At 38.7% G+C, this 11,973-nt stretch overlaps 2 long non-coding RNA genes across 2 annotated transcripts in view; one reads left to right on the top strand and one right to left on the bottom strand.

Annotated features, from left to right (window-relative positions):
• Positions 1-783: 783 nt before the first annotated feature.
• On the bottom strand, positions 784-10,417 carry LOC107833580 (uncharacterized). Its single transcript, XR_001659343.1, has 3 exons — positions 10,407-10,417; positions 4,229-4,231; positions 784-1,579 (listed from the first exon to the last, which is right to left on the bottom strand). It is a non-coding gene; the product is annotated as an uncharacterized LOC107833580 (long non-coding RNA).
• The window catches only part of LOC107833579 (uncharacterized), a 14,381-nt gene continuing 6,396 nt past the window's right edge, over positions 3,989-11,973 (top strand). Inside the window, exons 1-2 of the long non-coding RNA XR_001659342.1 lie at positions 3,989-4,355; positions 5,130-5,132. This is a non-coding gene — a long non-coding RNA (uncharacterized LOC107833579). The remainder of the gene's footprint in view (positions 4,356-5,129; positions 5,133-11,973) is intronic.

The raw sequence follows: 11,973 nt of genomic DNA, 5'->3' as shown, positions 1-11,973 counted from the left end.
ATGAATTTAGTGTAAATGGGTCACATGACCCAGAAGCTATAGAAAAAAAATACATTTTGACACAAAAAAAGACAAAAATATCAAAAATGTTAAAATGGAATAAAAATGGGTGTGCCTCATCTTCACAGTCTAGTAGAACAATTTCACATGAATTTAGTGTAAATGGGTCACATGACCCAGAAGCTATAGAAAAACACTACATTTTGACACAAAAAAGACGAAAATATCAAAAATGTTAAAATGGAATAAAAATGGGTGTGCCTCATCTTCACAGTCTAGTAGAACAATTTCACATGAATTTAGTGTAAATGGGTCACATGACCCAGAAGCTATAGAAAAAAAATACATTTTGACACAAAAAAAGACAAAAATATCAAAAATGTTAAAATGGAATAAAAATGAGTGTGCCTCATCCATATGGACGACTAGAAAAACTTCACACTGATTTTGAGTTAATAGATCACATGACTTGGAAGCTATTGAAGAAAAAACTACTTTTTAATGTTAAAATTCTTCAAAATATTGAATATGTGTTGCACACTTAAAAATTAGTCAGTGTGGTTTTGCGCAGGTTCTTTTATTTTGATGAACTCAGACACGAGAGCGGCAGTGAGCGCCTTCGCTGACCAGCCGTTACTGCGCTTAATTGCCGTTGGCTCGCTGAGTCAGGAGCGTCACTGTGCTCTATGTGCCTACTGGTGGCGAACCGTTGTAACTGCAGTACAGCGCATCTCAGCAAGAGAAGTGCAGCACGAGAAAAATAGAAGCAAGTAAACAAAAAAAGAAATTATTTTTGTAATTATTTCTGTCACATTCTGTCCATTCTGTCACTTATGACTTAAAAAAAATTATAGTGTGTCTGTAAATAGGCAAGACATCTATTTGCATTTGTTTCTTAGGAGTGTTTGGTTTGGAAATTTGTAGACGGTCCCTAAGTGAACCTCCAAGTGCTTGAGGTGGGAGCTAGAGAACGGCTGACTGAAATAAGCGTTCATAAATCAGATCAACCTTGAGGTAAACGTTGCTTACTCCTCGGAGTGCCAATATCTGATATCCAACTTGAAAAACAGCTCAAGCCTGCACAAACAGAGCACTAACGAAGTAGTCCACTTTGGTTTGTTTTGGAACAAGATGGGGGGATGACCTAAAAAAATGTTTAATATCTCAGAAACCAGAACAGCACAAACGAAAAGTTTAACAGCACAGACCTGCACTAATGGAGCACTAACCACTCAAGGCTATTTGCTGAAATTTTTCACGTGGGTAGGGTGTCAACTTCACTCAGCTGAAGAGTGAATGGAGGGAAGTCGAAAATAAATTCCATGTCTTCTCAGTCTCAACAAATGGGTGGCAGAGCGCATCGTGGCAGTACATAGCTGGTAGATGTTTCTGTGTGTGACGAAGGAAGGTGTCAAATCTCATCACTAACATTGACACAAAAGCTATAAATGGCTGGGTGAGGTAAGAGTTCATGTGTTAAATCGACTGAAGATGAATACATAAACTAAAACTGAAGAATAGACATTTTTATAAGCATATTTGTGAGCCTGGCTCTTTACTATTAAGTTGAATATAATTACTAACTACTAAATTGACTGAAGATGAATACTAAAATATGATTTTAGAAAAATTCAAACCACCACATATGGTTTATGGTTCTGCATTGGATAAATGACTTTGACAGACTCAGACAGCAAATACAACTTCTAAATTAACAATAATTAAATAATTGTAGTTTCAAGATAAAACTTTATATTCAATACAGTAAGGGGATTTTACTTAAGATTTCCTAAAAATAAAAAAATGAAGAAAAAAAGAAAACACTTGAATATTTGAAATCCTGGGAATCTCACTTTGTTAATAAATGATTAAATTCAGCTTTCATAATGAAACTTTGAAACTAAATTTTAATGGCGATTTAAAAAAACAGGGTTTATGTACTGTAAGCACGCAACAAATACATTTTAAATCAAGAAGGGTTATTTTAAGTCCATCTACAATTAATTTGAAAACTCAAAAAGTTGGGAAATAATGCTAAATTGTACAACTGTGGCTAGGACTGTCGCGATAAACGATAAATCAATTAATCGCACGATAAATTCAACCTATCGACCTCATTTTAATTATCGGCTTTATCGTCTCTTCCTGCCTTTTTTTCTTTCTGTTGACACTGAATAAAAAAAGGCTCAACTCCGGTGCTCTCCACTGACCCTCCCTTCCTCATTTCCTTAGTGTAATGTCCAGCGCACACTACACCAGTTGTCGGCCCATTTTCTAAACCTGAGACCACCATTAGCCGACAGAAATCCTAGGTATAGGTTCAACCGGGTTCGATCGTGTGTGTCCAGCCACATGGGCACAAAATAATTTTAAAATCAGGCATTAATCAATGCTTTACTAGAATCTACCTGTGATGCATGTGGCTGGAGTCCTGACTGAATGAAAATCATTATAACCTATTTATGTCACGTTAACGAAGAACAGCTGAAAACTTACTGGGTTTATCAACTGCGGTAGCAATTTGGCTCCAACTCCTCTCCTTGTCATTTCTATATTCTTTGCACGAAATGTTGAATAAACATTAATGTTGTTTCCACATATTATCTCCGATGTCCGCTGGACTTCGTGTTGCGCCGTGTCAGCTGTTTGAGATTCCCCTCCGTAATTTCCCCTCAGAAAGCAGGAGGTGAATCCGAGCTTTCTGATTGGCTACCTGTCATATTCAGCTTTAAGCTCCCAGTCGGGGAAAACCCCTGATTTAGATCGGAGCGGCCACGACGATCTACCGTAACACACCATACACTACAGGATGATCGGTTACGAAATCAGCAGCAACAATCTTAGATCGGCCAACAATCTAAGATTGTCATAAGGGGAAAATAGGGGCAAAAAATCGTGTAGTGTGAACTACTGCATTAGGTAGTCGGATGTGCCCATCTTCTCCATTTAAATCTAGTCATTACTGAAGGCCAATATTCTCATGATCCGTAGTTTTCTGTGTTTATTTTTGAGTTATTTCTGTGTTGTTATCCTGTTTCCTGTGAGTCTCTGTCTCTGCGTCTTCCCCGTTGATTGTTTCCTAGGTGTGTCTCGTTCCCTTGATCACCCCTGTGTGTATTTAGTCCCACCTGTTGTCTGTGTTCCTCGTCGGGTCATTGTCTAATGTCTAACGTACGTCTTTGTCAGCGTCAGTCTGTTAGTCGTCACAGTAGTACTGGTTAAGTCCTGTGTCGGTGTCAGCTCTAGTTTTTCAGTCTTCAGTGTATCAGTGCTACCGGGTTTAGCTGTGTGCTAACTTCTTTGCCGTGCCGCCTGTTTTTGGACTGATTGAGCATCTTCATCATTAAACTAATCATTTTCATCTACATCCTGGGTCTACCTGCGTCTCTCCTCACCACCAACCAACACACTTTATGACAAATCTAGTATACAGACTTCATAATCTGCACTCTTTTGGTTGAATGCAGTATTTATTTCCACTTTGGCTTTATGTTGTTTAGTTTTTATTCAAGTACGTTTTTTGTTAATGGAGACTGAGAATTAATTAACACTGGAACTGATTTAGTTTATCAGTTCCAGTGTTATGTGTTCTTTTGAAAATAAAGTGCATCTATCCATGGCAGGAAATAGCATGCATTATTAGTCATTTCCATTAAATCAGTGTTAAAAGGCCTTCAAACAATATTATCGTTTATCACAATAATTTTTTAGACAATTAATCGTCCAGCAAAATTTGTTAACATGACAGGTCTAACTGTTGCTTGTTATACCATGAGATCTACTTAAGATTAGGGGATCTAAGTTGGACAGATAAAGATTAACTATTTGAAAAAAGTCGAAAATCTTGCAAAAAATTTTAACAAGTAAATCCTAAAAATTACATATCAAGATATATATATATATATATATATATATATATATATATAAAATTCCCTTCTCACTATAGGATGGTCTCTTTCATCCTCTGAGCTCACTTATAAATATAAATCTGGATCATGATTATCTACCAGCCATCCTCAGAAAGCGCAGAGAGTACACCGAGGTTCGGAGGGTACTGAAAGAGAACGGGGTTCCGTTTCAGACTCTCTTCCCGGCGAGGCTGCGAGTGAAACATAAAGAGGGGACCAGGACCTACGACACCATAGAGGAGACCACCGAGGATCTGGCTAAAAAGGGCTACAAAGTTAGAGTCATCAGATCTCCAGCTTCTCTGAAGGAACAGATTGACCAGCTGTCCTGGAGCAGGAAGGAGGTGAGGAGGCAGAAAGGCTCCTCTGGCTCTGCAAGAGGAGAAAACTACAAAGAGGCTCCAGGCTTTCAGAAGAACATCTCCACCTGCGACCTGAGAACTGGGGGTCCCATCTCCCCCTCTGACCCCCCTGGGATCTTCCACTTACAGATAAGTTTACAGAGGGCTGTTTTAAGGATGATGGGATTTTATAAAGGTCTGTTTGGGGTCCACTCCTATTTGGGCTGCTGCCACCTGTAAGGGCCCTCCTTAACATTTTGGGAGGTTTTTCCCTACTGGGCTGTTTCCTAGAAGCTCAACAGGGTCTAGTCATCAGACCCCTGCCTTGGATCCTGAACATGTTCTGTTTTTTCATGGTTCTTGCTTATATGTTTGTTTCTGGTTCTTCTGTTCATATTCTGTTTATGTCAGTTCTAGTGAGTGGTGGGGGAGCTTTAGGGTCTCTAGTGACTTGGGGAAGACACCTACACAAATGGGGAAGACACAGTTAAAGGTGGCTTCTTTCAATATAAATGGTATAAATAACCCGATCAAGAGATGGAGAGTACTATCTAAACTCAGGAAGGATAAAGTTCAAATAGCAATGCTGCAGGAATCCCACCTAGATTATTCTGAACATGCCAAATTGAACAAGATGGGGTTTAAATCTGTTTACTTTTCCTCCCACAGCTCCGGGAAACGAAGAGGGGTTGTAATTTTAATATCGAGTTCCTTGTGCTACGAACATGTTGCAGAACATAAAGACAGGGAGGGTCGTTATATTTTAATTATAGGAAAAATAGATGGCATCTTGATAAGTCTTGTTAATGTCTATGCCCCACCTGGTAGCGACTGGTCATTTTACAAGAAAATTCTTGAATTAGCAGCAACAAAAAGTCAGGGTGTAATGATCTGTGCTGGCGACTTTAATATTAGGTTAAACCCAAATCTGGACTCCTCAAATGGGAAAACAAACTCAAAATATATCAGTAAAAAAATGAAAAATATGATGGATGAAGTGGGATTAGTGGATGTATGGAGGGATAAGAACCCAACCAGCCGTGACTACACACATTATTCCTCTTCCTATAATGTATATTCAAGAATAGACTATTTCTTCATGTTTAAGAAAGATGTGCACAAATTGAAAAGTTGGGAGATAAGATCTAGTCCAATCTATATCTCCCTTCAACTGGCTGAAAAAAGCAGATCCACCCTTTGGAGGCTGAATACAAACTTATTAAACAGTACAATCTTTAAGGAGAATATGAAAACTGAAATAATACAATATTTGGAAGAGAATGATAATAATGAGGTGGGTCTGGCAACACTTTGGGATGCTCTAAAGGCAGTAATCAGGGGAAGAATAATAGCCTTTTCCTCAAACGAAAAGAAAATTAGACAACAAAAACAAACTCAATTGGAATTTGAGCTGAAAAAACTTCAGAAAGAGCATATTCTAAAACCTTCAAGAGGGCTACAAGAACTAAAATTGAGTTGGTGAAAAAAGAACTGAATGATTTAAACATACAAGAAATACAAAAGAAACTTCTCTTTACTAAACAGAAATATTATGAAGCAGGGGGGAAATCTCTGAAGCTCCTAGCATTTAAATTACGAAAACAACAAGCGGATAGAACTATTCACAAAATAAAGAATATATATACAAATAGGGTTGAAACAAACCTAGAAAAGATTCAGAATTGCTTTGGAGATTTTTTCCAAACTCTATATTCCCAACCCAATCTGAACAATGAACAGCAAATGGACACATTCCTTTCCCAACTCTCTCTGCCAAACATTACAGATGAGCAAAACGAACGATTAATATCAGAGATAACTGAAGCAGAATTAATTTCAGTGATTAGAAAGCTGAAAGGAGGGAAATCTCCAGGAACGGATGGGTTTACCTCCGAGTGGTACAGAGAAATGCAAGATCAGTTAGTCCCTGTTTTACTAAGAGTTTTCAACAATGTACTTGAAAAGGAAATCATCCCTCCCTGATGGAGAGATGCAATTATTTCACTAATCCCTAAGGAGGGAAAGGATAAACTGGAATGCGGAAACTACCGCCCAATAAGTGTGCTAAATAATGATTACAAATTATTTACTGCCATAATCGCTTGGAGACTGGAAAACATCCTGCCAATGATAATCCATAAGGACCAAACAGGCTCCATCAGGCAGAGACAGACTCAGGATAACATCAGGAAAACCCCGCATATTTTAAATCATGTAGTCCAACAAAAAATAGAGACTGTGGTACTGAGCCTGGATGCAGAGAAAGCTTTTGATTCAGTCAGATGGTCTTTTCTCTACAAAGTTATGTCCAGGTTTGGGTTCCACCAGACCATAATAGATGTAATTGCAGCTTTATACAATAGACCATCTGCTAGGATAAAAATTAACGGAGACCTATCTGATCGTTTCACTCTGGAAAGGGGTACGAGACAGGGATGCTGTGTTTCCCCACTCCTCTTCGCCCTTTTCAAGACAGAGGACAGACATAGCTGGAGTTCTCATGGCATCCGGAGAACAAAGCTGTCACTGTTCGCAGACGATTTATTGTTGACCATGACAAATCCAGATAAAACCCTACGTGTACTTATGGGAGTGATCGAGGAACATGGTTCGGTTTCGGGCTACAAGATAAACATTACCAAGACTCAGGTTTTAACATTTAACTATAACCCACAAAACAGTATTAGGAGCCTTTACAATTGGAACTGGGAAGCAGAATCCATAAAATATTTAGGGGTCACATTACCCAAGGTTTTTTCCAGGATTTTTGAAGTCAACTATGGGCCCCTAATTTCAAATTTGAGATCAGACATAGAGAGATGGAGTTTGACCCCATTTTCAAATTTATACTCAAGAGTGGAATCGGTCAGAATGAACATTCTCCCGCGCTTCCTCTATTTCAGTGTTTACCTATTCTGATATCAGATAGGCGTTTCATAGAGTGGGAAAGATTAATATCTAGGTATGTCTGGCAGGGAAGAAAGCCAAGAGTGAGCTATAGTACACTGCAGTTAAGGAAAGAGAAAGGTGGACTAGGTCTTCCCAATCTACAGGTTTATTACATTGCAGCTCAATTAAGACCAGTGTTCTGTCTGTGTTCTCCATCTTACAATGAAAGGGGGAAAGATTTGGAAAGAGTTACAGTAGAAGGAACACCTTCATTATACACTGCTCAAAAAAATAAAGGGAACACTCAAATAACACATCTTCGATCTGATTTAATGAAATATTCTCATTGAATACTTTGTTCTGTACAAAGTTGAATGTGCTGACAAAAAAATCACACAAAAATCATCAATGGAAATCAAATTTATTAACCAATGGAGGCCTGGATTTGGAGCCACACACAAAATTAAAGTGAAATGTTCCCTTTATTTTTTTGAGCAGTATATATATTAATGGACAAGGACTTGCAGGAGGGGCTGAATATACCACATGGGTCAATATTACACACAATGTTGGATTCTTGGAATAAGGTCATTAAAATGTGTAAACTGGGTAACCAGATAAGAATACTCAGATGGTGTGCCTTTGATTCAGCTTTTAAACCAAACAAGATTGATGGGAGATTTAGAGGATGGATCCAAAAGGGATTAACCACCTACCATACATTTACTCAGAAAGGTGTGTTTCAGAGTTTTGAGGAACTTCAGAGATCTAAGGGATTGGAGAAGGACGACTTCTTTAGATATCTACAGGTTAGGGCCTATTTCAATCAAAATATACGTGACAATTGGGAAACGGCCAAACCAGGACTTCTTAATGTGTTTCTGTCCTTGTTGAAGTCAGGTTCATGCAAAAAATTAGTTTCCATACTGTACAATGGTATTCTATTGTCTAAACAAGGTAACACAGACTACATAAGAAAGAAGTGGGTAAAAGAAGGAAATCTATCAATCTCAACTGAAGTCTGGGAACAGTTTAATAAATTACACTGGATGACTTCGAGCTCCAATACATGGCGGCTGTTCAGTTGGAAAAACTCTGTTCGATATTTTGTAACTCCAATTCAGAAAAAACACCAGGGCAGCGGAGACACATGTTGGAGACTCTGCGGAACAAATGGAGCAAATCATCACCACATCTTCTGGAGTTGCCCGGTGATTAAGGCATTTTGGGAACAAGTGTGTTTGTCAAGAGGTGTGAGGTTGTTGGTGGTGAGGAGAGACGCCGAGACCCAGGTTATGGTGATGATGAAGGTTTAATGATGAATAAGAACCCAAACAGTCCAAGGCAGGCAGCACGGCAGGAACAAGCACGCAGCTAAATGCCGGTAGCAACTGTCAAACGGACTAGACGGAAACAAACTCAAACCACAATACATACGACGAGGATCCGACGAGGAACACAGACAACAGTTGGGTTTAAATACACACAGGGTAATTAAGGGAATGAGACACACCTGGGGAGCAATCAACGGGGAGGACAGGACAGAGACTCACAGGGAAACAGGAAAACATAGAAAAACTCAAAAATAAACACACAATAACACGGATCTTGACAGTGTTCCCATCTAAATAACATCTTTATTGACAGAATCTCATGTAATTGTGAATCCCTAAATTTAGGAATCATTTCATTTGATAACTGGACTGTGGAAGATAAAAAGCTGCTGTTAATGCTTCTGGCAGCAAGCAAAAAGTCAATCACCAGAAAATGGTTAAAGCCCGAAGCACCCACAGTTGAGGACTGGGTCAACATTGTACAGGTCATTTACATTCTGGAGAAGCTAACTTTTTCTGTTCAAGGTCGAAGAGAATCTTTTATCAGGATCTGGTCTAAATGGACAAACTATGTAAAATTGGTAATTTCTGTGGACTAAATATGTCTATCACATGCAAGTTATGTTGTGCTGAGTACTGTACCTTAGTTCAGGATTTTTGGCAAATTTATGCTCTTGATTGTGTTTTTCTTTTTTTTCTTTTCTTTCTCTCCCCTAACAAAAGAAAAATCAGACCAGACCCTTCTCAACCCCCCCGTCCCCCACTCACTCTTCTGTTATGGATGTTTGTTTATTATACAAAAACCTTGAATTGGCCTATGTTTTTCCTTCTCTTCCTTCCACTGTGGTGGAAGCTTGATTGTATAAAATAATTGTTTCTTGCCTTTCCAACCAAAAAAAAAAAAAAATTCCACAAATGTCTGAATGGGAAGAAATTCATGATCATAGCAGTTCACAAGCCACTGTTGGCTATACTTAGACTAAAATCAGCTGGCCCAACACTTACTGCCCTGATGATGCAATGCTGGGCTCTTATTCTAAAGACATATTATTATAACATTGGCACTTACGCCTTATTTCATTGACAGACGAGAGCTGTCAGCAGAATAAGGATGTGTTCTTTTGGGTCAACAAGTTATTATCCCACCAGGTTACGGGCAGAAAGTACTGAAAGACCTGCATCATGAACATCCAGGCATCTGTCGTATGAAATATCTCGCCCTCAGTTACCTGTGATGGTCAGGGTGTGATGGTGACATACAAGAACAAGTCCAAAGCTGCCAAATCTGTCAAGCTGTACAAAAGTTGCCAGTGGTCACACCACTTCACCTAAGGTTGGAAGTTCTCCTGATGTAATCCATCACATCACAACATATCATTGAAATTTTGAGAAGCTTATTTTCGTCATATGGATTGACAGAAGAACTAGTTTCAGACAATGGACCTCAACTCGTGTCAAAAGAATTTGGTCAGTTCTTGGAGTTAAATGGAATCCGGCACACAGCTGTTCCATGCATCAAACGGAGCAGCAAAGAGGTCAATAAAAATCCTGAAATGATTCCTGATGAAAAATGTGCTAGAAGCAGATGGAAAGGCCACATTGCCACTCAAGTCATCGACTGGACAACTATCTTCTCATGTATCGCAGCACACTTCACATTGTGACAGGTTGTCCACCAGCAGAGTTTTTCCTGAAATGCCAGGGTCCTCATATATAAAGCGTGCATGCACACAAAAAATGTGTTATGCACAAGTTGGGTTGGGGTTATGGTGACAGGTGTGGATGAACAGTTGCATTGTATTTTATGCAGATTGAGATGTATAAAGGAAAGGTGAGCAGGCATGGGCATCTGAAGTTTTATACATCTGAAATTTTTTGTGCGCTGCACTTTTCTAAATTTGTCTGTACATCCATTTTTAGTGGAAGCTGCCTACATTTTTATATATGAGGCCCTAGATCTGAACTTGTTCAAGATCAACGCGTTCTCAAGTCTGAACTCACCCAACACATTGAACAAAAATGGTCTGAGCAGAAGCATCATCATGATCACAGAGTTGCACCTGTGATCATGTATGTGTTTTCGTAAGGAGAGACTGTTCATATCCAAAATTTCAGAAGACTAAAGTAGACTCATGGAACAGTTCTGAAGGAACTGGGAAGTGTTACTTTTCTGATACAAGGACAGAGTACACACACAATGCATGTTGACCACATGTTATCATGGAGACAAACTGTGGAGGAACCTCCAGTTATATTAAGAGGAGATACCAGAAGCGATCATGGACTGTCGTTCCAGGGACAACATCAAGTCCAATGGGAAACCTAACATCACAACCACTACCTGATGAATCACCTGGGCAGACAACAGAAGAACCACCAGTATCAATGTCCAAAACAACCCAAAGCCCATCTGTGAAACACATATAGCCTGATAGGCGTCAGGCACTTCCAAAAAGACTGAATTAAACATGACTGTACAGAATATGACTTAGTTTACTACCAGCTGATTCTGGAGGTGATGCAACACTGACTGATGTCTCCATTTGCTAAATTATTTAGTACTGGCAGTAGAATGTTTTTTTTTTTTTCCAAATGATTACTTATTTTGACATCTAAAACAAATGGAATGTATGTTGCCCCCTAGTGGTAAGAAATACAGATGAACCTATTCCATGGATAGCTCACGGTAGCCCAACTTATTAATGTAACATCTCTAGAACTGGCATTAAAACAAGGAAATTGGAGTTATGTTCTGCTGTTCACAAGTAAAGGACACATGCATGTTTTCCCTGTTTGATTATTTCTAAGACACTAGCCAAGAATATCACAATATATATTTATTAATTTTGACAGCTCAATTTAATTCAACACTGAGTTCACTGTGTAGAGTGTATAGGCGGGTGTATAGCAGGCAATCCAGGGGTGCCATTCATTGTGCTTTGTGTTGATTAGCTGTAAAATGTTCTACTGTAAAAAAAAAATAAAATAGATCCAGGTAAGAAGGGCTCAAATAATAATAAAAAAGCTCATCCACTGACTAGTTTCCTCTGCAGGAGACGGTAGACTTTCTTGCGTCGAGCATGGTCACTTCTGAGGCGTTCAGCAGTGTGGAGAAGAGATGCTAGCCACACAGGAAGTCTGAACAAAGAGATAAAATTATACATTTTAAGTGCATTATGGGTAATTGTTGGTTTATGATGAAGAATTGTCATAAATCTTGTTGAATATATCAACTACACAATTTTGCTAATCTTGAAAAAAAAGTATCCTTTCAAATTCATTTATCTAAAATTCTTACAATGATAATCAAGTATGCTAGCATTGAAATAGCAATGAGCTGTTTGCAGAGTTTCGGTCAGGTTTCAGAGCTCTCCATAGTATTGATAGAACACTGCTGCAAGTAACAAATATTCTCTTGGCCTCAGATAATGTATTTGTATCTGTTCTGGTTTTCAATCAATCAATCAAATTTTATTTGTATAGCACAATTCAGCAGCAATG

The sequence above is a fragment of the Poecilia formosa genome, unplaced genomic scaffold (genome assembly GCF_000485575.1).
Source record: "Poecilia formosa unplaced genomic scaffold, Poecilia_formosa-5.1.2 Scaffold410, whole genome shotgun sequence".
In the NCBI taxonomy this organism is placed as follows: Eukaryota; Metazoa; Chordata; class Actinopteri; order Cyprinodontiformes; family Poeciliidae; genus Poecilia; species Poecilia formosa.
The sequence above is the reverse complement of the archived record's forward strand: the minus strand, read 5'-3'. Positions and strand labels throughout refer to the sequence as shown.